Source organism: Ovis aries, chromosome 9 (genome assembly GCF_016772045.2).
Source record: "Ovis aries strain OAR_USU_Benz2616 breed Rambouillet chromosome 9, ARS-UI_Ramb_v3.0, whole genome shotgun sequence".
NCBI classification, from domain to species: Eukaryota; Metazoa; Chordata; class Mammalia; order Artiodactyla; family Bovidae; genus Ovis; species Ovis aries.
The window spans coordinates 1,466,400-1,493,168 of record NC_056062.1 but is presented as its reverse complement, the minus strand read 5'-3'; the positions used below and the strand labels follow the sequence as shown (position 1 = coordinate 1,493,168).

The window sequence follows — 26,769 nt, the reverse complement described above, 5'->3', positions numbered from 1 at the left end:
AACAGGTGACTATAAATGTAGTTGCTTAAAACACAACAAAGTGTGTTATCTTGCAGTTCTGGAGGTCAAAAGTCCAAAGTGGGTCAAGATGTGGGTTGGGCTGTGTTTCTTCTTGGGGCTCCAGGGGAGAATCCTCTTCTCTGCCTCCCAGTCTCTTGGGGTTTAGGTCACTCCTTCACCTTCAGCCCTCCTCCACCTTCAAAGCCATCATGTCACTCTTACTCAGACCTGCGTTTCTCTTCCTCTTGTAAGGACCTTCCGGTGTATCAGGCAGACACAGGAGGCCTTCTCAGGACCTTCCAGTGTATCAGGCAGACAGGAGGTCTTCTCAGAACCTTCTGGTGTATCAGGCAGACAGGAGGTCTTCTCAGGACCTTCCGGTGTATCAGGCAGACAGGAGGTCTTCTCAGGACCTTCTGGTGTATCAGGCAGACACAGGAGGTCTTCGCAGGACCTTCCAATGTTATCAGGCAGACACAGGAGGTCTTCGCAGGATGTTCCAGTGTATCAGGCACACACAGGAGGTCTTCTCAGGACCTTTGAGTGTAACAGGCAGACACAGGAGGCCTTCTCAGGACCTTCCAGTGTATCAGGCAGACACAGGAGGCCTTCTCAGGACCTTCCAGTGTATCAGGCAGACACAGGAGGTCTTCTCAGGACCTTCCGGTGTATCAGGCAGACAGGAGGTCTTCTCAGGACCTTCTGGTGTATCAAGCAGACACAGGACGTCTTCTCAGGACCTTCCAGTGTATCAGGCAGACACAGGAGGTCTTCGCAGGACCTTCCAGTGTTATCAGGCAGACACAGGAGGTCTTCGCAGGATGTTCCAGTATATCAGGCACACACAGGAGGTCTTCTCAGGACCTTCGAGCGTAACAGGCAGACACAGGAGGCCTTCTCAGGACCTTCCAGTGTATCAGGCAGACACAGGAGGTCTTCTCAGGACCTTCCTGTGTATCAGGCAGACAGAGGAGGTCTTCTCAGCACATTGGGTGTTCTGAAGGTTTGCAGGGCCTGGGAAAGCTCTGAAAGGGGCCCACCTTGGGCTGGTGGCTGTGAGGTTTCCTCCAGGACCTGCAGGATGAGATGAGGCAGTCAAGGCAGATGGGTGCGGGGAAAGGAGATTTCAGCAAAAGAAATAGTATGGGTAAAGACCGGTGCTGGGAAAGCTGATACAGATTTTGAGAGGTGAAAGGGCAGGACCCTGTAGTCTGGGGAGAAAGGGAGAGGATGGTATGAGAGCCTCCCTGAGAGCAGGTCGGTGGCAGGTCGGAAGGGGCCTCAGGACCACGCCTAGGGTCTTGGTTTCATCTTAAACGCAGCAGGATGCCAAGGAAAGGTTCTAAACAAAGATGCAGAATGGTCTGGTCAGCAGATCAAAACCTTTTCCTGTTGCTTTGGAGCAACCGACCAGCCAGGGGGGAAAGGCAAGAGTAAATGCAAGAAAATGTTAGGATAAAGAGAAGTATTTGGATTTTAAATAAAGACTTGTTAACAATCTTCTCCTTTTCAAAAGGATTCAGATATATATGTCTTTTCATTGGCAATGACTCCCTTTTTAAAAAAGTTCTTCATTAAGCACTATTTAACATACACAAAAAAATTAGAAGGCATGATCACTTGCTTTTATGCTGAGAGATGTATTTAGAGTTTCTTTGGCCAGGTGTTTGTGTTTTATTTTAATTGTGTAATGAACGTAGTTTCCTTAAAAGGAGGCATTTGGGGCATCAACAAACTGGTTAGGGGGAGATTAGAGGAGTTAGAAAGTTCCTTCTCAGGTGGCACCAGGCATTCTGTAGCTGATGGTAAAGATTACCTGATTTAGGACTTGTTGGTGTGGGGGAGGCTCCTCATACAGCCCCCCAGTCTCGTGAAACTCGCTGGTGGTGGGGACCCCTGGTGCCTCTCCACCAGCTTCCAAGGAGACACCTTGTCTTTGGTGTGGGTGTTGACTTTTCCCCTCCAGGAGTCTCACCTCCTTGGCTCACAGGTCAAGCCCCAATCCTACTCCCATTAATATACCTCTGGCCCCCCTTTTTCTGCCCTGAGATCGTCAGAGGCATCCGTTGTGTTCTCTGTGTGGTTTTTGCATATCTTTTAACGTTTTCTCACTCTAGTTTCCCTTCTGATGTAGGTTCTACTTCTTTTTGCTACATTATGACAAGGAAACAGACGTTGGTATATATATATCCCTGTTGATGGAGGTTTGCGTGCATGTGTGCTGAGTTGCATCAGTCGTGTCTGACTCTTTGCAACCTGATGGACTGTAACAGCCAGGCTCCTCTATTCACGGGATTCTCCAGGCAAGAATACTGGACTGGGTTGCCATGCCCTCCTCCAGGGGATCTTTCCAACCCAGGGGTTGTACCCATGCTTCTGGCATTGCAGGCATATTCTTTACCACTGAGCCACGCGGGAAGCCCCTGATGGAGGTTTGCTTAAACCTTTAGAAGTAGTTGAGATAGACAGCCGTGCGTGAATGTCCACATTCAAGGATGAAGAGCTGAAGGAAACTGCTGTGTGTGTGTTTCCCACATGCTGTCTATGGAAAGCTTGTCATTATAGGTTATGTCAAGTAAAACTTGACATGTTATTCTAATCTTTGTAAAATACTAATGAATTGACTAAGAAAAAATTTTTTTTCCACATTTCCCAAACATCTGCTAAAACCACGTATCTCTCCAGCCCTAGAAAATAAAGTAAGCTTCTCTTTGGCAACTGTGTGGGTTGGACTCACCTGAAAGCAGACCCTGAGTCACAAGTCTGAGTGCAGACAGTTTACTTAGAGGTGATTCCAGGGCAATGAGACAGGGAAAGGCAATCAGTATGAAGTGCGTTACTTAGTGGATGAGTGCCCTCGGCAAGGGGCTCCAGCCCATTGGGGTTCTGTGGGAGGCAGTGCAGAGGTGCCGTCCTGAGGGTGAGGAAGCTGGCCTTGATCCAGCACGTCCCACTGCTCATCGACTGGGCACTGCTTCTAGGGTCCTCAGCTTCCTGGAACTTGAAGCCTCTTTACTGTGTGGGCCCAGCTGACAGCAGCCAGGGCCCCATAGAGTCGTGGGTCCTGCAGGGAAAAGCAGTCTTGCATCCGGGAACAGGAACTGCCCAGGGGGTTGGGCAGGGCCCCCACAGCATCTGCTCCTTTGGCCTCTGCCGAGCGTGTCCCCCTCGAGTTGTAGGAAGGGCACCCGGCCCGTGGGTTCCCGCAGCCCCCGCACAGGCAGAGGTGGGCTGCTGTGCCAGCCACAGGTCCGGTGAGATCATGTCCGCTGGTCCTGGTTTGCCCAGACGTGCAGGACCTGCTCAGGGAGGCCCCTCTCCCACCTCCTCTCTCCGTGCCATCCAGTCCCCACTGGGGCTAAGGCTGGACTGCTCTCTTGGCCCTTCATTGTTGTCCAGAACATTCTGTTACAGAGGAGAACCCTATTAGCCCCCTCCACGTGCTGCTGTGATGCACACTGTGGTTGATAAGGTCTGTGCCCACCCGTCTCCAAATCCCTTTGGTTGGTTTTTCTCTACGCTCCTCATTTTGGCTGCCCACGGAACACATCTTGTTAAAGAGATGCTCTTAACAGACAGCATTACGTTGTCCAAAGTGGAAGGGCTTCATGCTTTGAGGGCAGCTGCCCTTGATTGGAGGGACCCAAGGCAGTATGTCCAGGGTCACTCTGAAGAACATCCAAAGGAAGCAAAGTAGCAGTTTGAGGGGTTCCCTGCTGGTCATGAAAGACTGGCGGTGTATGTGCTGTTTTGTGTTAGAAAGTTCTGTTATAAACTTGTCCCGTTTCAGTTATTCTGGCCTCAAGTTTAAGTGCTTCAGTTGTGCCAACAGAGATGGCTCCGTCAGCACAAACATACGTTTCCCCCATGCAAAAGAGCCAGGTAAGCACCCCAAATTCCAGGAGCGCCGAAACGCATGCCCTGTGCCCCACAGAGCCTCCAGGCTAGCCTCTTGAGTTCCGTGGGCTTCTGTTCTTTGGTGTTTTCATACCTTGTGATTTGAATAACTTTCTAAATGAAATTTCACAATGTCACATGGAATTGTTTTGAGGCAAGTTTAGTTTGGTTGTTTAACTTGTTACTGGTCCCCTTTTTATATTGGTATATGTATGTGGACTACATAATTTATCATCCAGACTGGAATGTCTTGGTGAGTGAAAAGGAAACATTATTAATAATATGTTACAGCAGTGCTCACTAACCAGGATTGTCCTGTGTTACTAGTGAGTAGGATCACCCTGCTACATCTCACCTATTCACGTTCATTTTTCAGGTGAGAAGGGACGATAGCAAGAAACACGGTCATGGTCAAAACATAGTCCATTCCATAATTCAAAATAGAATAGTGTTAAAATATTATATCACTGGGGTAACTGTAATAACAGCATTTTGAAGATATTTTTGCTTGGTTCTTTGTGACAGTTGACCCCCAACTCTGAAAATGATCTGCTTAAAAAAAAGAAAGGAAAGAAAAGAAAGAAGTTCCTATTTTTCAAATAATGCTTGTTTCTTTATCCAAGAAAACAAAAAGCAAACATGATCCTAGTAAGATGGTTCTGTCACTGCTGTTTTTCCCATCTTCATGAAAAGGGCTTCCAGTGCCGCTTCAATTGAAAGGAAGCGGACGTGGTTGGAAGTGGCATTAAAGGGTTTGATGTTGCTGCTGGTGGTAGTTTTGTGTGTAGATACTAACTGCTACTGAAGTCTGGGGCCTGTGTCCTCTTTCTTGTAAAACACAGCAAGCCCAGCAATGCCAGCAAATTTGAGGAGGGGGAGCAGAAATGTGTGGGAAGCAGTGAGCTTGCTGTGTGAAAAATGTTCTGCAAGAGTTGGGCCATTTACCTTTTCTATGCTTTACCATCTCCCTTGCCCTAGAGCTGTCTCCTGGCAGGGTGAAGTGCGGGAGGAGCCCCGCGTGCATCTGGAAGGTGATGCTGTTGATGCCTGGGTGTATTACATGTGTATTACAAGCACTAGGGCAAGACAGCCGCATGGGACCTTCCTCTTGCCCCTCTAAAATCCCTTTAAACAGAGTTACCCTGGAAATCATGTGTTAAGCCCTGAGCTTTACTTCTTGAATTTTTATTAAATACTAGAGAAGCTACATAGTATTTCATAGATTAAGAAACAGACTTTCAGTTCATTCGATTTAAATACGTCTTCATTATATGGTTTGTTTAAAAATTTGTGACTATGTAGCAGCTTTCAAATTGTGCTATTTAGCAGTTTTCAAATTATGAGATGATGCATAGCAAATTTTCCGAGTGATTTTTCACTTCATGGTCGTATAATATAATAGGCTCTGGAAGAAACACTCCTGGCAGAAGCAATTTAATCATCCTGTTGTAAGTGTGAGGAAGGGGGCGGGGGAAAGGGGGTTGTTGGGGGAGAGAGAGAGAAAGGAAAGGTTTCTCAGAGCTCTAATACTTCTCCCCGAGGCAGCACAAGTTATTTAAGCCAGGTCAAAGCTTCTTTGGCTTCAGTTTTCCTCTGAGGACAACCTAATGCTGATTCTTCATTTTCTCAAGATAAACAAGGTAAGTCTGTGTTCTGTATATGGATTTACTGAGTCCTTACAGGAATTTGTTAGCTGATGTATAACATCTTATGCAACTAAAACCAAAAGCCAAATTCCTGTTTGTCTGAAGCGTTCAAAAAATGTGTAAACAGGTTTTGCAAAGGTATATTATACTTTATTATTAGAGTACTAATAATTCAATGAAAAAGAAAAAAATGTAAAAGTAATGTAGTGGATGAAATACAGAAGGCTGTTGCTGCTGTAGGTGTATGTATAAAGTCATAATGTCCAAATATGATAACTTTACATATTTACAGGCTTACAAGATTTTAAAACTGGATTTGAAGTTGAGCAGTGCTTCAACTCAAACATACCTCATAATGTTATCACAAAATTATATTTTCGTTTAAAGCAATTTGACTTGTATTTAAAACTGTATCCACTGTTTTGCATATCACATAACCTTTTATATACAAATAAATACAAATACTTTTATATGGACATGTATGTTGGAAATTTAAAAGTGTATTTTCATTACTTTTTAAAATTGTAAATCAGGTTTAGGTTCCAAAAATTTTGCTTTCATGTGTTATAGTCAGGCAAGGGCCAGAGAAATGTAACTTTTTTGTATAAATAACTTAATGAGGACTCATTTTAACTGCTTTATTTAATATAGTTTATAGTTTTTTTGTTTTTTGGTTTCCTAAGACTACCTATTTTTGAAGATCTTTCTCAGCCATATTTCAGAGAAACTAATCAAAATTCTCAAATGATGTGTATGTTTTAACTATCTTTAGATTAAAAGAAAACACATTTCAGAGTCTAAATAATATTTTGAAATAGACTTACTGTGTGCTTTCAGATAGTTCATGTGGAGAAGTGTAATCTGGTCACTTTCCCCCTCACTCATTTTCTCGTTCACTCGTGTGCTGTTGCCACAGAAGATCTGGCTGAAATTAGAAGTGTTGTTTGTCATCGCTAGACCTTGTGTCAGAGCCATTCTGAGAATCTTCTAGAAAAGGGTAGTCTTGGTTGTGAATATTCACAAACAGTGCTGCTCTTCAAAGGCTAACCATGTAATATGTGTGGTAAAATCAACACTTTGTTTCTTGCTTCTTTCTAAATTTTTTTTTAAAATAACCTCTAAATCAAAATCTGAGGGGCATGTAGAGGCTTTTATACATTAGCAAAGTCTTCAGCATAAGGCTTGTGCTTTGTTTATATGTTAATTTTATATCCTCATTAACGCTTGTATAGAACTAATTCCTGATTCAGTTCGAGTTAACACTTCACACAACTTCAGAAGCAGGGCTCATCCACGGAAAGAAGGCATAAACGTGCTTAGGATGGTTGTAATATGTCATGATTTTTATCTTTCCCTTCCCTAATCCCCAATTTAGTTTAAGTCGTTTGTCTCAAAAGGAATCTTAACATCTGTTGGTTTCACAACATCATGTTTAACCAACTCAGTGAAATGGCCTCTTGCTTCTTATATGTGCTTATTATTAATGAGCAGTAAGAAATTATTTTTCTACTGAAGCAAAAAGTATATTTTAAAAAAATTATTTGAGTATAGTTGATTAACCACATTGTGTTTATTTCTGCTGTACAGCGAAGTGAATCAGCTATGTACTTTATTTTTTTTAGATTCTTTTCAGAAAGTGTATTTTTTTTCCTTCACACTTTAAACTTTGTGTAAGAGTGCAGAAGCAGTGTGTTCTGGATTTTATTTTTTTAATCTGATTGGCCAATGATTAGGAACTGCTTTGGGCTAATCTGTGAAGGTGTATGTACAGTTAATGCCCTTGGATTTAGTTACAAGATTCAGTCAGCGGCTCACTCAGTAAATATTTTTGGGAGAAACTGGTGTCTCACAAAACACTCTGACCAGGAGGGTGCTAAGGGGAGAGGCATGAAAGCATATCCAGAGGAAAAATTACATGTAAGTAAAGGATTTTATTGAAGTCTATCACATTCACCTAAGCGTTTTCATAGAGCAGTTTAGAGTCAATTAGCAAGTGCTTTTTAGGGGAGCCAGCAGTACAGAGTGGAAAGAGCAGTGTCGGAGCTTAGGCTGGGCCAACTTGGTTGCAAGTGCTTCTGCTTGAGGTGGTCTTAAAGGAATGGCAGGGGTCATCTCAAGTAAGTAGAATAAAGTACAGCTTGGAGGCAGAAGACATCATCTCATACATCAGGAACAGGCTGGAGGCAGCCTGGTTGGCACAGAAGGTTGCTACTGGGGAGCAGAGAGAGGCAGATGAGGCAGAGTTGGAGCCAGAGGCCAATGACCAACATCTTTCTGAAAGTGAATCCGCTATGGTTGTATAGATCCCAGCTGAAATGACAAGCATCTCAACATAAGGAGAGTAATGGAAGCAAGAAGGAAGGAGCGGATGGGGAAGATGAGGCTGAGAGAGTCACAAAGATAACCACGTTCGATCATGGAATAGTGGCAGCCCCTTTAACAGAAATGGGACGTTAGGAGAGAAGACCTCTTGGGATCTGTGACACTCTACCGGTCAGGTTCAGCCAGAGGAGCAGAATCTGTAGGAGACAGACATTAAGAGATTTATTACCTGGCCTCTGTGGTTGTGAGGCAGGTCCGAAATCCATAGGGCTGCCCTGAGCTTGGACAGCCCGGGCCCCCAGGAATGGCTGGAGCTACAGCCCACACGGGGCTAAGTATCCCCAATCAGAGAGGCCTTAGTTCAACCCTTGAAGCTTTTAAATCAGCTAGATTGCCTGAAATAGTCCCCCTTATTAAAGTCAACCAAATGTGTCCTCTAATCACACCTACAAGGTATACCTAGACGTGTGTTTGATTGAATGACCAGTACTGTAGCCCAGCCAAGGAGACACGGAATAAAACCATCAGAATCCTCCAACTTGTTATGAACTCCAAAGGGCTGGTTCGATTTCTTAGGTGACAATGGAAGAAATACATCAGAAATTCAGAATTGAAATTCAGGAAAGGTGCTGAGACTGGAGGGCTTCCCTGGTGGCTCAGATGAGAAGGAACCCACCTGCAATGCAGGAGACCTTAGTTCAATCCCTGGGTCAGAAAGATCCCCTGGAAGAGGACATGACAAACCAGTGCAGTGTCCTTGCCTGGAGAATCCCATGGCAGGAGGAGTCTGGTGGGCTACAGTCCATAGGGTCGCACAGAGTCAAACACAACTTCAGCGGCCAGCACAGCACAGCAGAGCACTGATATTTGAGCTACTGTGATAGGAGTTACCCACTAGAGGTGATATGTGGATGTCAGTCAGGAGTTTGGGAGGCTATAAACTTCATACAAGGCTATAAACTTCTACATCAAAGATGAATTCTTAGGAGAAACCATTTTTAAGGGGCAGAAGAAAGAAGAGTTGACTAAAAGATGGAAAGAAAAGATTAAATTTAGATTGAGTTTAGATTAAGTGCTAAGAGGAATGCTATAGCATCATATGACTTTGGCTGTCCATCTCTGCTATGCTTTCTCACTCATTTCACAAGATTTCCAGTGGGGCAGGGGGACACTGTGGGCCCCTGGTCTCCTCCTATACTATATTGAGGGATCTTGCTGCCAGGGAGCCAAACAGAATCTGCACTGAGAGAAAGCCAGTGGGTTTTGTTTTGTTTTTAATTGTGAGCTTTAAGCATACAATTAAGTAAGGTAAAACACCCCAGACTGCAGATATGACAGACATAAAGAATCAGATACATATTCCAGACAATGAAGAGTTAGAGGTACAGCCATTCTGCTTACTTAGTGGAGAGATTTGGGGGGAGCTTCAGCCCAGTCTTGCATGCCTTGTCTCTTGCGCATCTGTTCAGCATTTTCTTTAACCTTCAATATACAGCTCAGATGTCTCCTCCTCTGAGAGAAGTTCATTAACTCACTGTGGCAGGCATGTTAACTCTGTCCTTTGTCCTATCTCTTGGGCATATTTGCACTTGGTATCCTGCTGAATGGGACTTCCCTGGTGGCTCAGTGGTTTAAAAAAAAAAAAGAAAATCTGCCTGCCAATGCAGGAGACGCAGGTTCAATCCCTGGGTCAGGAAGATTTCCCCTGGAGAAGGAAATGGCAACCCACTCCCGTATATTTCTCCTGGGAAATCCCGTGGACAGGGGGCCCTTGAGGGCTACAGTCCGTGAAGTCACAAAGAGTCTGGCACGACTGAGTGATAAAACAGCCACACCACCATCCTGCTCAGGTAGAGCTGCTTGCATGATTTTCTCCCCCACCAGCTGGTGGTCAGCTCCCTGCAATTTTGATGGTCAGCTCCCGGCAATTTTGATGGTCAGCTCCTGGCAATTTTGATGATCAGCTCCCGGCAATTTTGATGATCAGCTCCCTGCAATTTTGAATCCACCACCTTGGAGGGAAAAGTTTCTGGGGGTTGAAGAGTAAAGTTTAGGAGAATAAGGTAGAGAAGAGGAGGAGGGGACGTGAATGGCAGGATCATTGCAGGAGGTGGGGGAGGTGTTTACCACGGTCCTCATATGGACGAAGTGGAGGATGGAGTTGGAAGGGAGGAAACCTGGGAGAGATCTGTCTTCTTGAAAAGTAAAGACAAACAGATGCAAAGGAAAATGTTCCTTCTTTAACGAGGATATTTTTCCTGATGTGAAAAGCTCGTTGATTTTTAAACTGTATTTGTTAATTTAATATAAAGCGTGTAAAGGGCTTATAACAATGAAAGCTGCTCGTCCTGTGTATGTGTGTGTATGTGTTGATCTGTGTGTGAATGTGTGTGTGATCTGAGGGTCTGTTACGAGTCCGTTCTTACATATTTTGTTTAAGTGACATTTTACCTGTTTTTCCCAGTCATATGCTCTCCTAGTGTTTGGTTACAAATGCTATTATTAATAAGACAAAATGCGGTTCCTTCCTCAACTAATTGAAAGTATTTTACAAATAGTGGAATTCTATGTGAACATGATTATGATGCATTGGGTTGCAAGAAAACAAGAAAAGTGACTTTCCGTATCAGCACTGTCTTGCAGTGCCTTTGAGAGGAAAATATAAAGGTTAAAGAAAAGTGTCTCATTCTAAAATTGAAAGTACTGGTCTGTACTGCCATGGTGTTTAACTTTTCTCATCAGAATTGTTTAATGTATTCCTAATATGATTATTTTCACCCCTGCCTTCCAGAGTTCTATGTTTTACTTTGTTTGTTTTTATTGTCTTTAACTTAGCAAAAAGTCTGTGTTAGTTGCTCAATCATGTCTGACTCTTTGTGACCCCATGGACTGTAGCCTGCCAGGCTCCTCTGTCCATGGAATTCTCCAGGCAAGAGTACTGGAGTGGGTTGCCATTCCCTTCTCCAGGGGATCTTCCTGACCCAGGGATAGAAGCCGGGTCGTCCGCATTGCAGGCAGTTTCTTTACCATCTGAGCCACCAGGGAAGCAAAAAGTAGATGTTTCCTTGATCTGTAAAATCTATAAAAATGTTTTTCTTTCCTCAAATTGATTTAGAACTTGACTGCTTAGCATCTTTCATAAAATGTGAACTTGTTTGCAGAGAAATTCAGCTGAAATCAACTTTTCAAAAATTTAGGTACCAGGGACATACAGTATTTCTCTCCTTTTGCTCTACGTTAGGGGTAATTTCAAGAAGCATTATCAAGAGCCTTTTACTGTAGAATTTCAGACTTAAATTTGCAGACAAAATCTTCCTGGCTTAAGAAAACTGCAGAACTAAGAGCCGTGTCCCTAGACCATATCTAATGCACAGTGATGCGGGTCCTTGTTCGTTAAAGAACACCATACAGGGCTGCCCCCAGGTGGCACCAACTGTTAGGTAACATTTATTGTAGCAGAGATGCTCGAATCTCTGGAGGTTGGACTTGGTCTGTTCAAGTGTGAATAAATGGAGTGTGACGATGTCTGTTCTTCCTGAAACAAACAATCCACTCAGGGCCTCACTGCTTGCATGATCAGATTCTTTGTCATCTTCTTTTATTTACAAAATGGGAATTAAAAGTTCATCTACAATAGAGGCCAGACAGAGTTTGGAGCAGAAAGTTTGAGGCGCTGATCTTCACTGTGGCTTTAGAAGCCATGTGGCCACTAGCTAAGGATTTATGTCCTGACCCTTTAAATAAAGAATTTGGATGAGATTACTCATTTTTAAAGTGCCGGTGCTAAATTTCAGATCTATTCTATCCTGAAATGCACCAGGTGAATCCACCTAATTGTATTCATTTTGGGATTTCAGCTCTGTGTTTAATTTTTGTATTCTTTTAATCCTCGTTTGAACAGAAAACAATTATTGCCAGTATGAAATTATCTTGCTGCTTTCATATCACAGAAGCCTCAAGGTATAGTAAGAAAAGTATTTAGTACTGTAAATTTACTTCTGGTCTCGTGAGGAAAATGTCAGGTTGGTTCTCAACTGTGTCCAGTTGTCTTCCCTCCGGGAAAAGAGTTACTAGCTCTGCAATCTTGGTCTTGTCTGTCTCCACCTGACAGGGTGTAATGTCTCAGTCAACCGGGGCTGCTGTGACAAAAATGCCGTAAACTGGGTGGATTGTAAATGACGGAAACTTGCTTCTGGAGGCTGGAAGCCCAGGGTCAGGGCACCAGCATTGTTCACTTCCTGGTTCACAGATGGCCATCTTTTTCTGTAACCCCACACGGTAGAAGGAGCAGGCATGCATTTTGGGGTCTCTGTTATAAGGGCACTAACCTTATTCATGAGGGCTTCACCCTCATGACCTAATCACCTGCCCAAAGCCCTGGCTCTGAGTACCACCACCATGCAGGTTTCAATATATTAACTGCGGGGATGGGAGACCCATTCAATCTGTAGCCTGCGACTGAGCCAAAGCCAGAACGTTTTTGTGTCATTAACACCTAATGCTTCTCTCACTCAGACTCTCAGGACTGTCATTCTTTTGTACAGTCAAGTTAGGACAGTGCCTTGAGAATAATAACCAATACCTGGAAAATGAGAGGCAGAGTGGCTGACTTCGCTAACGTGCATAACTCCTATCCCTCATTTGGTTCACATTTTCATTCTGTTAATGCTTAAGTATCTGCTCAGGAACATTTACTTTTTGGCAACAGAATCTTTAAATACTGTGCTTGACCCAATTCCGTTAATTCCTTAGATGCCCTAAGATACATATGATGCTGTGCTGTGGATTGGTGAGACTTGGTCATCAGAGTTTCCCTTCACCAGTACACATTTTAGGCTCTTCTTATATATTGCAAATTCTTTTCATCTGATTTTCTAAAGATGGAAGGTGAAGTGAAGTGAAATGAAGTCGCTCAGTCGTGTCAGACTCTTTGTGACCCCATGGACTGTAGCCCACCAGGCTCCTCCGTCCCTGGGTTTCTCCAGGCAGGAATACTGGAGTGGGTTGCCATTTCCTTCTCCAGAAGAGCTTCCCAACTCAGGGATCGAACCTGGGTCTCCTGTATTGCAGGCAGACGCTTTACCATCTGAGCCACCAGGGAAGTCAGAAGGCAGGCAGAAGGGTGAACGTGAAAGACCTCAAATCCTTATTTGTTTGCTTTTTAATTTCCTAAGGGTTTCTTTTGCTCTTTGGATGTGAAACTTTATGTTTTATTTAACACTTATGTTTTGTATTTACAGTGTTGTGTTAATTTCTACTGTATAGCCAAGTGACTCAGTTGTGTGTATATATGTGTGTGTGTATATATATACATATATTATTTTTCATATTCTTTTCAGTTATGGTTTATCCCAGGATATTGAATATAGTTCCCTGTGCGATATAGTAAGACTTTGTTGTTTATTCATCCTATGTGTAATAGTTTGCATCTGCTAATCCCAAGCTACCAGTCCACCCTCCTCTCCCCAATCCCCCCATAGCAACCGCAAGTCTGTTCACTATGTCTGTGAGCCTGTTTCTGTTTTGTAGAGAAGTCCACTTGTGTTGTATTTTAGAGTCCACGTATAAATGATGTCCTACAGTATTTAATACATTCTAACCGCAGTCGGTGGAGAGCAGCCAGCAGGTTCCCAGTGACATATGTGGACCTGTTTGTGTGCATGTAGCGTTCCTATCACTCATAGACTCTCATCACTGGGCACAGCCAAACCCCAAATTACTCCCAAGACCTGTGTGGCCAGGCCTCCAATTACCACTGTTTACTTAACTTGCCCATTTGCTGCCCGTTTGGCTCGTTCTCCAAGGCTCAGTTTGATCTCCCTGACAGCCGGAATGGTTTCCTTTACAAGGACCAGCTGCTCAGAATCCACTGTGAAGACAGCCACCCTCACTCTTGTGGTCTTTTTTTTTTTTTTTTTTTTTTTGCCCCAGGAAAGTTGCTTTCTCTTCCTCGGCCTCCCTCTGCCTGTTCCTGCTGAATAATTCACCCTTCTCTTTCCACTTGGAATCTGAAGATTTTTCTCTTCAATCAACTAACTTAACTCCTTCTATGCCTATTTGTAATATTGGTATATTTTACCTCTTAAAACATAAATTACCTTTATGATCATTCAGTAAATAGATATAACTACTTTAAAAAAATTTTTTGTCCCCATCCTCTAAAATAGGTGTTAGAATTTAAGCTAATGATACGGTGAGTAAACAGAAATCTAAATAATCCTCCAGTTATGACATAAGAGGGTCCTTAGCTCTGATGGTAAAGAATCTGCCTGTAATGAGGAAGACCTGGGTTTGATCCCTGGGTTGGAAAGATCCCTTGGAGAAGGGAATGGCAGCCCACTCCAGTGTTCTTGCCTAGAGAATCCCTTGGACAGAGGAGCCTGGCGAGCTACTGTCCATGAGATCACAAAGAGTCTAACGCAGCTGAACAGCTAACACTTTTTTCACTTTATGATATAACAGACTGAAACATTTCCAGATAATAGTATTGCAGAAGATTACAGCTACCTCAAGCAGCTCATATTCTCTCATGGTAGATTTTGCTTCCCGTGTAGTGACACATAAAATTTCTATGTTTGGGTGCAGGTCTATGGGGTAGTCAGGTAAGGCTTGCATAGGATAGGGTAATAAGGATGGATAGTTTTGTAACTAAGTTGCCACTTGTATGAGATCCCTACAATATTTCCTGGCTACTGATCCCCTGGAATTTTGCCAGTTAATTTTTCACTTTGCCACTGCATTGAAAATACCCCATGGACTAATGAAGTTCTCAATGTCCTTATTAATAAAATGGAAACTGGATTATTTTTAAAAGCTACCAGTAGTAAAGATGTCTTTTGGACCACCTGTATTTCTTACATTGTAATTTTATAAATGCAAAAGAAACGAGATGGCTGCTGACACCTCTGAGTTAACGTTCTCTTAAAAAGTTTGGGCTTAAAGATGACAATTTTGTAGCTTCGAAAATATTGATCCCAGTAGCCCAGTTTTCTTTGAATTCTTTGCTTAATCAGATCTTAGCAAATAACGCTTTGGCATACTATTAAAAATCTGTAGAGTAACATCCAATTACTTGAGGATTATAAATCAGACATTACAGTCGGTGCTGGCACATCCTGTTTTATTCTGCAAAGTGCAGGCTCTGCTGCCCTGCTGTTGTGCTGTGAGTTTCCATGTGGAGTGTTCTTTCTGGATCTGTAGGTTTTGTGGCCCCAGGATCTCAACATTATGGAGACCACCAGCCAGAGGGACAGAGCAGCTAGCCGTCAGAGAGACACACACTCATGATCACTGACTGTAGTGACTGCCTGTCACCTTCTTTCTTGATCTCCAAGTTTCCTGAATTGATGGAAAGTTTAGTAAAACCTTGAAAGAGAGCAAGATGCTGTGGCCACACTGTCCTTCCCTAGGTGTTTATCATCAGAATTGATCGTAAGTTTTCCAAAGTCTGATCAAAGCTCAAAAACAAAAAAAAAAATACCCAGTAGATATTTTTTCTAATGATAATCCTTTAAGTGGATCAAAATAGGGTTTTCCTTATATTATAAAATATGAGATAGTTTCATCCGTGAGAAATGCTAGACTTGGGCCTGTTCAAAAAAACAGAAGCCCACATACCTGATGGTACTTAACCGTTACAAACCAAGCTAAAAAATGCTAAATGATAAATAAAAGGTTTTAGTTTCCTACCTTGACAAAAAACGTTTGCCATCACTGAAGAGGTCAAGTTTCAACTTAGAATTATGACTGCTGGGAGCTCTGTGCTTGACTGTGACACACCCCCACCTTCTGCTGGGACCCACCACCCCCACCTTCCGTTCCCAGCTGCTGGCTCTGCAAAGCACCTCAAGGGGCCCTGCCTGCTCCCACCTGGACTTTGGGGTATGCACGTTGGTGGTGCTGTTCACTGTTAGGAGAGAAAAAGACATACATACGGGCTGGCCCTGGATGTGGGGTTGGGGCCTCTGGATGGGGAATTCTAGGCTCCAAGGATCTTGGAGGCTTCGTGTAGAAGCTCTGGATGCCCTCCTGGTCCCTGGGGAGGAAGAGGCTCCATCCTCTGTACTAGAGTGTGGCCACAGGAGGGACTGAGCCAGGCCCCGGAATGCAGGAGAGGATTTAATGGTCCTCCAGAGATGATCTTCCATCCAGAGATGATCCAGAGATCTCTGGAGTATCATACATTCTTATTAACTGTATGGATTAACTCATTTTGTAGTGTGATCTTTGTCAAATTTTGTTTTACGTACAGACTCTTTATATACATCCCATCTGTTCGGTAATGATGGGTAATGCCAGTGTGATTAATGTGCCTAAGCAAAGAGACAGGAGGGAATCTCAGAGTCCTCTTCATGTGAACTTGGCCTTTAAAAGTTGGTCGGGCCCATTTCATTCCGTCCTGTTTCTCTGGACAGTGTTTATCCCACCCTTTCAGTAATTACCTTGTGGGTCATTCTGTGATGATAGCGCTCTCCCGCTGTACAGAGATGCACAGTCACACGTGCTGCTTGACTCTCCAGTGTAGATTGGGGAGGTCATAAGCCTGAATACGGTTAATTCCTGCTCAGGGGCCAGTTCAAGCTAGACTGGCTCCCCAAAGAGGAGACTGTGTAATTGTCCCCATCACTCACTATTTTGGGTGCCTGATGCTGTGACCTTGAGTTTCAATGTAGGTCCCTTTTGATCATGGGTGACTGGTTACACAGTACAAGTCTTTCCCAGATCAGTGTACCCCTGACTCAGACTCTGTCAAGAAATCCTGCCCATCTCTTTAAAGTCACCCTGCTGGTCTCTGAAATCCCTAAAAAGAACTCCACTTGTGCTACATAGCTCATATTTCAAATCAGACTATCCTGAGTTTGATGAAAACCCATCCAGTTGGTTTAAAGGGATGTAGTAAGAAGCAGAGAACCCACTTTGTTTTATAGAATCTGGAAAGAAATGTACTCATGTAATTTGTGATCTCAAACTGTTTTCTTCCCATAATGACCAGCGCAGCAGGTCATTGCTACACAGTAATGAGGAACTTCGTATGTGCACGTTCAGTTCAGTTCAGTTCAGTCGCTCAGTCGTGTCCAACTCTTTGAGACCCTATGAATCAGCACACCAGGCTTCCCTGTCCATCACCAACTCCCAGAGTTCACTCAGACTCATGTCCATCAAGTCCGTGATGCCATCCAGCCATCTCATCCTCTGTCGTCCCCTTCTCCTCCTGCCCCCAATCCCTCCCAGCATCAGAGTCTTTTCCAGTGAGTCAACTCTTGCCAATCCCTCCCAGCGTCAGAGTCTTTTCCAATGAGTCAACTCTTCACATGAGGCCGCCAAAGTACTGGAGTTTCAGCTTTAGCATCATCCCTTCCAAAGAAATCCCAGGGCTGATCTTAAACAGGAAGAGATCCACATACCTGATGTCACCTAACAGAAACCGAGGACTTATAACTTAGAAAGGACCCCTCTATGTATTGAATCAGTTATTGCTAGAGTCTCCCCTTCTAACCCCATTTTCTCTGAGACAATACAGAGAAGAAAAATTTCTAACTCTGCTGTTAGAAGAGGAGCCTTCTATTTTCTAAATAGGAAAGTATTGCCAATCAATTCAGTAACTCAATTCTCAGATCTAAAGTCAGAGAATTGAGTGTACTCTTCACAAAAATACTATTATATTTTTTAAATCCACACTAGATTTTATTTATAATCCTATGTACCATGGTACAGATTAAGCTACTGTAACAAGACACTCACAGATAGAGTGGCTTAATCAAGACCCTCACATAGTAGTGCAGGCAGACCATCTCATCTGGGGCTGGCATAACAACTGCAACACATCAGGGACCCAGGCTCTGCCAGCTTCAACACATGCTTGCATCCTGGGGCCCAAAGTGGCTGCTGCAGCACCCACTATCACATCCCTGTGCCATTCACAGTGGAGATGAGAAGGGCAATGTGGTCAGCCCTTAGCTGGAAGGATGAGGGACGTTCTGTCACTAGAGAAAAGGATAAGGATGGATACTCAGGGCATGAAAAGTCTCTGGGATCTGTTGCCACTTACACTTGATTCCGAAGAGCATTTTGAGCTAAATATGTGAAAGATACAGAAAGATGTGCTTTGAGTTGAGCATGGGGAATTAGTGTTATTCTACTTGGAGACCCAATCTATGCAAAACCCTTTGAGATCTCACAGTGTAGCAGGAGGTACGTTCAGAACCATGATCTTTTCATTCCTGCTTGAGACAAGCTCCCATTTCATAGACAAGGAAAGTGAGGCAAAGAGAGACACTGAGCCACTTGCAGACCCAGAACTAACACAGGTGGAGCTGGGACCTGAATCCACAGGCTCTGATCCCATGGAAGGCCCTCAAACCATTTTGTATCCAGCCAACACTGAGTGTATTAGGCTGCCTTTTCAAATTGGAAAAAACGAAAGATTCCCTAAATAGTAATCATTGTTGTTCAGTTGCCCGGTTGTGTCCCGACTCTGTGACCCCATGGACTGCAGCACGCCAGGTCTCTCTGTCCCTCACCATCTCCCAAAGTTTGCCCAAGTTCATGTCCATTGCATCAGTGATGCCATCCAGCCATCTCATCCTTTGACACCCACTTCTTCTGCCCCTCAATCTTTCCCAGCATAAAGGACTTTTCTAATGAGTCAGCTTTTCATATCAGATGACCAAAATCAGTCACTGGAGTTTCAGCTTCAGCATCAGTCCTTCCAATGAGTATTCAGGGTTGATTTCCCTCAAGATTGACTGCCTTAATCTCCTTTCGGTCCAAGGGACTCTCAGGAGTCTTCTCCAGCACCACAGTTCAAAGGATTCAATTCTTTGCTGCTCTGCCTTCTTTATGGTATAGCTCTTACAACCTTACATGACCACTGGGAAGACCACAGCCTTGACTATATGGACCTTTTTTGGCAGAGTATTGTCTCTGCTTTTCAACACTGTATAGATTTGTCATTGCTTTCCTGCCAAGAAGCAAACGCCTTATGATTCCATGGCTGCAGTCACCATCCGCAGTGATTTTAGATCCCCCAAAGAGGAAATCAGTTACTACTTCCATTTTTTCCCCTTCTATTTGCCATGAGGTAATGGGGCCAGACCTGGGTTTGATCCCTGGGTCAGGAAGATCCCCTGGAGAAGGAAATGGCAACCCACTCCAATACTCTTGCCTGGAAAATCCCATGGGTGGGGGATCCTGGTAGGCTGCAGTCAATGGGGTCGCAAAGAGTCAGACATGACTGAGCAACTTCACTTTCACTTTCAGTTTAATAGGGCCAGATGCCATGATCTTAGCTTTTTTAATATTGAGTTTTTAAGCCAGCTCTTTCACTTTCCTCTTTCACCCTTATCAAAAGGCTCTTTAGTTCATCTTCACTTTCTGCCATTAGAGTGGTACCATCTGCACACCTGGGGTTGATGTTTCTCCCACCTATCTTGATTCCAGCTTGTAACTCATCCAGCCCCACATTTCTCATGATGTGCTCAGTGTACTGATTAAACAAACAGGGTGCAGCAGACAGCCCTGTCTTACTCCTTTCTCAATCTTGAACCAATCAGTTATTCCATTCAGGGTTCCAACTGTTGCTTCCTGACCCACATGCAGGTTTCTCAGGAGACAGGTAAGATGGTCTGGGGGTCCCATCTAAATGGTAATAACTTGGTTTAAACATTTAAAAAAAAAAAAGAAAAAAACTAAAATGTGCAATGAAACGTTTTCTTGTAGGTTTCAGCCTGAAGTATTGTTTTATTTTTACAGTCAGAATGTCATATAGTTAAGGAGATATTCTAAGTTTACACTCAGTAAGTGAAATACAGTTTCAATTAAGGTGTTAATTTAGAACAAAGAAGAGTTTAAAAAAATATATGGGACATAAATGTGCTATGTTTTACTCCTGGGAAAATAAATCTGAGGCCTTATTTTCTGAACACTGAGTGGGTTTTTTGTTTATTTATTTACTTATTTATTTTTGGCGAGAAGTATATTTAGCATATTTGTTAACTTTAAAAATAATTTTATTTTATATTGGAGTCTACTTGATTTATAATATTGTGTTAGTTTCGGGTGTACTGCAAACTGATTCAGTTATACATATACATACACCTTTTCTTTTTCAGATTCGTTTCCAATTTAGATTATTACAGAATATTAGAATAGAATTCCCTGTTCTGTGCAATAGGTCCTTGTTGTTCATCTGTTTTTATATACGCTATTTTTTGCTACTGTTTAGTCGCTAAGTCATGTCTGACTGTTTGCATCCTGATAGACTGTACTCCACCAGGCTTCTCTGTCCATGGGATTTTCCAGGCAAGAATCCTGCAATGGATTGCCATTTCCTTCTCCAGGGGATCTTCCCAACCCAAGGATATAGTAGTGTTTATATGTTAATCTCATCCTCCTAATTTATCCCTCCCCAACTTTCCCCCTTGATAACCGTAAGTTTGTTGTCTGTGTCTGTGAGTCTGTTGCTGTTTTGTATATAACTTCATTTGTATCATTTTTTTAGATTCCATATATAAGTGATATCATAAAATATTTGTCTCTGTCTGACATACTTCATTTAGTATGATAATCTCTAGATTCGTCCATGTTGCTGCAAAAAAAAATAGCATTATTTCATTCTTTTTTATGGCTGAGTATATATATCCCTTGTATATATATCATGGGCTCCCCGCTGCTCAGTGGGTAAGGAAACTCAGGTTCCATCTCTGGGTGGGGAAGATCTCCTGGAGGAGGTAATGGCAACCCACTCCAGTATTCTTGCCTGGAGAATCCCAGGGACACAGGAGCCCTGAAGGCTAGTCCATAGGGTCACAAAGAGTCAGACACAAATGAAGCAACTTAGAACACATCCAAGTATGTATATATACCACAGCTTCTTTATCCATTCATCTGTTGATGGACATTTACGTTGTTTCCATGTCTTGGCTATCGTAAATAGTGCTGCAATGAACTTAGGAGGCATATATCTTTTCAAAGTATGGCTTTCTCCGGATGTATGCCCAAGAGTGGAATCGCTGGATCATGTGATGGCTCTGTTTTTAGTTTTTAAAGCACCTTCATTCTATTTTCCACGGTGGCTGCACCCGCTTGCATTCCCATCAACGGTGTAGAAAGGTTCCCTTCTCTGCACACCCTCTCTGGCATTTACTGCTTGTGGACTTTTAAATGATGGCCATCCTGACTGATGTGAGGTGACACCTCATTGTAGTTTTCATTTGCACTTGGCTAATAATTAGTGATGTTGAGCATATTTACATGTGCTTTTTGGCCAACTGTATGTCTTCTTTGGAGAAGTTTCTAGCTAGACCTTCTGTTTTCTGATTTTTTTTTTTTATTTTTAGCTATTTGGGCTGTTTGTATGCTTTGGAAGTTAATCCCTTGTCCGGTTGCAGATATATCTGAGGCCTTATTTTCTGAACATTGAGTTGTTAATAAACACTTTAGATATCTCCATGACATACTTTAGAGCACTTTTTAATCAAGTCAAGCTGAAATAAATCCATCCCAGGATTGGGGGCTTAATCTCATCCTCAGAACATGTAGGTGATCATTGATCCCCAGGTGCTTTAACTTGTATGCATCACATTTATTAAACAAGAAGATGACCGTATATAGTATCCACTCGCTAGATGTAAGGGTTTGCTCAGTCTGCATGACAAAATATCACTGACTGGGTGTTGGAACAGCAGTTTATCCCCTCACAGTTCTAGGGGCTGGGCGTCCACGATCACGGTATGGGCAGGTGTAGTTCCTCTGAAGCATCTGTCCTTGGCTTGGCGGTGGATGCTGTCTTACTGCCTCTCCATGCCGTGGTCACTCTGCATCCTCATCTCCTCTTCTTGTGAGGACACCAGTCAGATGGGTTAAGGTCTCCCTAGGGGGCTTCTTTTAAGTTAATCACCATGTATAGGCCTCATCTCCCAATAGTCTTATCCTAAGATTTTGGGGGTTAGGACTTCAACCTGTGAACTGTGGATGGGTGATGGGGGGAACCCTGTTCAGTCCAGGCCATACTTTGGAAACATAGAGACCTGGACTCAAGCCAGATGTCCAGCATGCGGCTGCCTCCTCCCTGATGGTTTTGGCCAAAACAGGATGCGGGGCAGGTGGTGTGTTTCAGTAACCTTAAGCCTCTTTACCTGAATATTTGGGGACCGCATTATTAAGTTTAATCTGCAGATTATTTAAAAGAGAATCTTGAACTTGCTCACATTTTCACCATCTCTTCAAGACGAAGCAGTTGAGTTGTTTAGTCGCTTAAATAGTGTCCGACTCTTTGGGGACTCCATGAACTGTAGCCTGCCGGGCTCCTCTGTCCATAGGATTTCTCAGGCAAGAATAATGGAGTGGGTGGATATCCATTTCCTCCTCCAGGGGATCTTCCTGACCCAGGGATTGAACCCACATCTCCTGCATTGGCAGACAAATCTTTAACACTGCACTACCTGGGAAGCTCTGAGGTCATAGTAGGAAACATTTTCCTGGAAAACTCACTGTGTGAGGGAGCCGAGATGGTCTGACTGCAGGCATTCCAGGCAGTCAGCAGGATGCCAGCTTCTCACCAGGGAGCCACTTTCAGTCATGGGTAGGCTGAAAAGCAGATGTCAGGAGTCAGTATAGACCTTCTAAAGCCATGTTTGCAGAGCACACAGCAGCAAAGGAAGCACCATAACCTCCTTCAGGTTACTGCAGTGAAATAAGAAAGCATAGCCGGGGTCTTTCCCTGGCAGTTCAGTGGTTAGGACTCTGAGCTCCCAGTGCAGATGACATGAGTTCACTCCCTGCTCAGGGAACTAAGATCCTGCGTGTTTAAAACAAACAAACAAAAAAGCATCACTACATCACTGGGAAAGACTGAAAGAATTCTGAAAATATTATTAAGGGCACTTATTCCATCCATCTCACAAAAAGTATTCCTAACGATTCTATTTTTAGCTTCTTGACCATTGTGTATCTTTCATTATAAACCTCTTTGGAAACTGGGAAAACTGTAAACTTTATGGCTTGTAGGATTAAAATGGAGAATGAATGAGGGAAACCATAAAAATGCAAGAACTTTCATGCCGTGTTCTAAAAATGTTCTTCAGACTTATGAAACTTTTACAAGTTGTACTTATCTGGAGTGGGGTGAGGTATATTCAAGAACCTTGGCCCAGCACAAAAGGAACATTTTTGTTTGTTTAAAAATACCCAGAAACTCACTGTGGCACCGTTGGAACAGACTGCCTAATAAATGTTTTCCGATGGTGTGGTTGCCACAACATTGGAAGTGTCTGACAGCAACAGGAGAACTGCTGGGTCTTTTCTTGTAAAAAATGATCACTAGAGATCTGTGTTGTGTTGTGCACAAGACAGAGTACACACAGTTTTGTGTGGCCCTGGGGGACCAAGAATTTGATGCCCATAAGAACGGCATCAGTAGTAAACAGCAGCTGCAGCCACCCAGGTGGTACATAACCATGCATCTGGAGAGCATCAGGTCAGAGGTCATGTAGAGAACTCCCTCTCTGCACTCAGCACTCACAGTGTCAACTTGAGGTTAACTTGAGTCAACTCAGAAATGTACCCACTTCAGGAGACCATGTTCCTCCTCATTTGAGACCTTTATATATGATGTTCCCCTGGCATGAAATGCAAATGCCTTTTCACCATCTGCACAGCGTTAAAATTGCCTTTGAGAATCCCTTGGGTATCAGCCTGTAGTGTCTCAGGGAGTCCAGTCCCATCAGTTAGACTCTTTTGCTGCTGCTCTGTTTACACACTAGATAAAGTGATTGGTTTGCATTTAGGCAATGTATTTTATTAGAGGTCATCATAAACTCTAGAGGGCCTCCTAGTGGCTCAGACAGTAAAAAAAAAAATCCTGCAATGTAGAAGACCCGGGTTTGATCCCTGAGTCAGTCATGAAGATCCTCTGGGGAAGGAAATGGCAACCCACTCCAGTATTCTTGCCTAGAGAATCCCATGGACAGAGAGGCCTGGTGGGCTACAGTCCATGGGGTCACACAGTTGGACATGACTGAGTGCCTAGCACACACAGACACACATAGACTCAGAATTCTCTTGAGGAACTGACAAAAGTGAATGAAGAGAAGTTTTGCATTTCTCACTTCCCGGTTCTGCCAGGTTATTGCTCATTTAGTGGCCGGGCAAGCAGCAAACCCCTCACTGTCTAAACCGTTCTCTCTCTTGCCCTTCTTCTCTCCGTGTTAGGAGCATTACATTAGATAAAAAGCTGCAGCTAAATGCATATAAAATAAATCCTCTGGGGTGCACTGACCCCTCAGGATCAGTACTTGCCCATCCCTCCTCCAAGGCCGTGAGCTGCCTGGAATCAGGGACTCTTTCCTTTCCAAGTGTATATACACAGCACTGGCCCGAAACATTCAGGGAAAATTTCCTTGAATAAGTTAATAAATGAATGAATAAACAAAACGGGTCACATTAACAACAACAACTTTTCTGTTTCAAAACAACTGAATTTTGTCGCTGTACATATAAACAAAATGAATCTTATCAGTGAGCTCAGTTGTTACTTTCAAGATAACCAAACTGAAGCACTTCCTCTGTTCTTTCTATGAGTTAATAAGAAAGACATTATTATACTTATCTTTTGAATTCAAATTGTTTAATCCATTAAGTTATATTCTTTTACTGATATTTCCAGTTGCTGGATGGGATTGACTTTTCATTTGATGGTTAGGTGCTGCATTGATTGGAAGGTGATTTTTTGGACGTTATTTATCTTTCTCTACCTCTCCAACCCATGATATTACACCTGAAACTGTTGGGCCTCACCCTACGCATCTATGGATTCCCATCTGCATAGATCTCTAACATCTTTAGAAATGGACAACCTGCCCTCATCATGTGTGACTCTCCAAACACTCTTTCAGTCACTGCAAACCTTTTGGAAATGGTGCTGGAGCCTCTCTGCCTCCTCATCTCTGGCTCCCTCTTCTGAATGGTCCCCAGCTCCCCTCGAAATCAGTGCTGCCATGGAGGCGGCCCTGTCATCCGCTCTACAGGTCTGCTTCTTCCTAAAATTCTCAATAGTAATCAACAGCTAATTATCTTACTTCCTGAGACACCTTATTCTTCTGATTTCAGCACCATGGCCCTTACCCCTTTTTCTCCTGAAAAGGTCTTCCCATGGAGGCCCCCTAACTGCCTTGATATTCTTCTAGACCTTCAAACGTGAAAGCATCCTGGGCTCCACCGCAACTCCCCCGTGTATCACTCTCTGTTCCCTGGAGGTCGAATGGGTACCCTAGATCTCCATCCCATCTGCCTGCCAGCGTGTCCTGTCTGTCTGCCCACCTCCCGCCTCTCTGGACGTGACCTGACCCTCTGGGCCTGATCCTGCATCTCCTTCCTACTTCACTCTCCACACAGCTATTGCATGAGCTCCTCTGTCACCCACTGGAGAACCCAGAATTTCCACCACCCACGAGTTCGCCTCCCTGCAAGTGACACTGTCATCCAACTAGTTGTTGTTGTCTAGTCACTCAGTCGTGTCTGCATCTCTGTGACCCATGGACTGCGGTCCACCAGGCTCCTCCATCCATGCGGTTTCCCAGGTAAGAAGACTGGGGTGGGTTGTCACTTCCTTATCTAGGGGATCTTCCCGACCCAGGGATCAAATCCGCATCCACTGTATTGGCAGGCAGATTCTTCATTACTGAGCTACCAGGGAAGCCCCTCCAGCTGGTGGTCCTAACTGAAAACCTGAAAGTTCCTGATTCCTCCTGTCTTTCTGAGCCACTTGCACATGGATGAGCAGGACATCTGTCAGCTACACTGCCAGAGAAGCTCAAAGCCTCCCCCCACTGATCTGCCCTGCTGCTCTCCGAACATGGCCTCCATTTCCCTCCTCAAGGAGGAGAGCTTCCCTGCCTCCTCCACTTCTACTCCAGGAGTTCAGCCCCACACAGTGGCTCGGTGACCCTGTGAGAGGGTAGATCAGAATGAGACCCTGCCCTGGGTTCCCCAACACTCGAGCACAGAGTCCAGGCAGGCTCCCAGCAGAGCCTGAGCCTCTCCGGCTCCTCCTCTCCTTGTGTGTAGTCTCAGACCCACCAGGGCAGGCCTGGCCCTCCTTGGGGTCTGCCACTTGCTCCTCTGCCTCGACTGGCCTTCCCCCAGACCCTTGCATGGCAGCCTCCTTGTCTACAAGTCACCTGCCCTGCCCAACTGGTCAAAAGGAACTCTCTCAATACAAACAGGCTCTTCTTCATTTGCTGTGGTGCTATCCAGTATCCAGATGATATTCAGATGGAATTCCAGTTGAGCTATTTCAAATCCTAAGAGATGGTGCTGTGAAAATGATGCACTCAATATGCCAGCAAAGTTGGAAAACTTAGCAGTGGACATGGGACTGGAAAAAGTCAGTTTTCATTCCAGTCCCAAAGAAAGGCAATGCCAAAGAATATTCAAACTACTGCACAATTGCAGTCATCTCACACACTAGCAAAGTAATGCTCAAAATTCTCCAAGCCAGGCTTCAACAGTACATGAACCATGAACTTGCAGAGGTTCAGGCTGGGTTTAGAAAATGCAGAGGAACCAGAGATCAAATTGGCAACATCAGTTGGATCACAGAAAAAGCAGGGGAGTTCAAGAAAAACATCTGCTTTATTGACTACACCAAAGCCTTTGACTGTGTGGATCACAACAAACCGTGGAAATTTCTTAAAGAGATGGGAATACCAGACCACCTTAACTGCCTCCTGAGAAATCTGTATGCTGATCAAGAAGCAGCAGTTAGAACCGGACATGAAACAACAGACAGGTTCCAAATCGGGAAAGGAGTACGTCAAGGCTGTATATTGTCACCCTGCTTATTTAACTATACGCGGTATACATCATGCGAAATACCAGGCTGGATGAAGCACAAGCTGGAATTAAG

General features: G+C 43.8%; 1 protein-coding gene across 45 annotated transcripts in view; it reads left to right on the top strand.

The window, feature by feature from the left end:
* The window catches only part of RIMS1 (regulating synaptic membrane exocytosis 1), a 599,063-nt gene that overhangs the window by 554,067 nt on the left and 18,227 nt on the right, over positions 1-26,769 (top strand). Inside the window, exon 1 of one of the 45 annotated variants that reach the window (XM_027972768.3) lies at positions 5,415-5,537. The exons of the other annotated variants lie outside the window; for them this stretch is intronic. The gene's annotated coding sequence lies outside the window, so the exon portion shown is untranslated. Of the gene's footprint in view, positions 1-5,414; positions 5,538-26,769 lie in introns of those variants that run through there. 45 annotated transcript variants of the gene reach the window in all.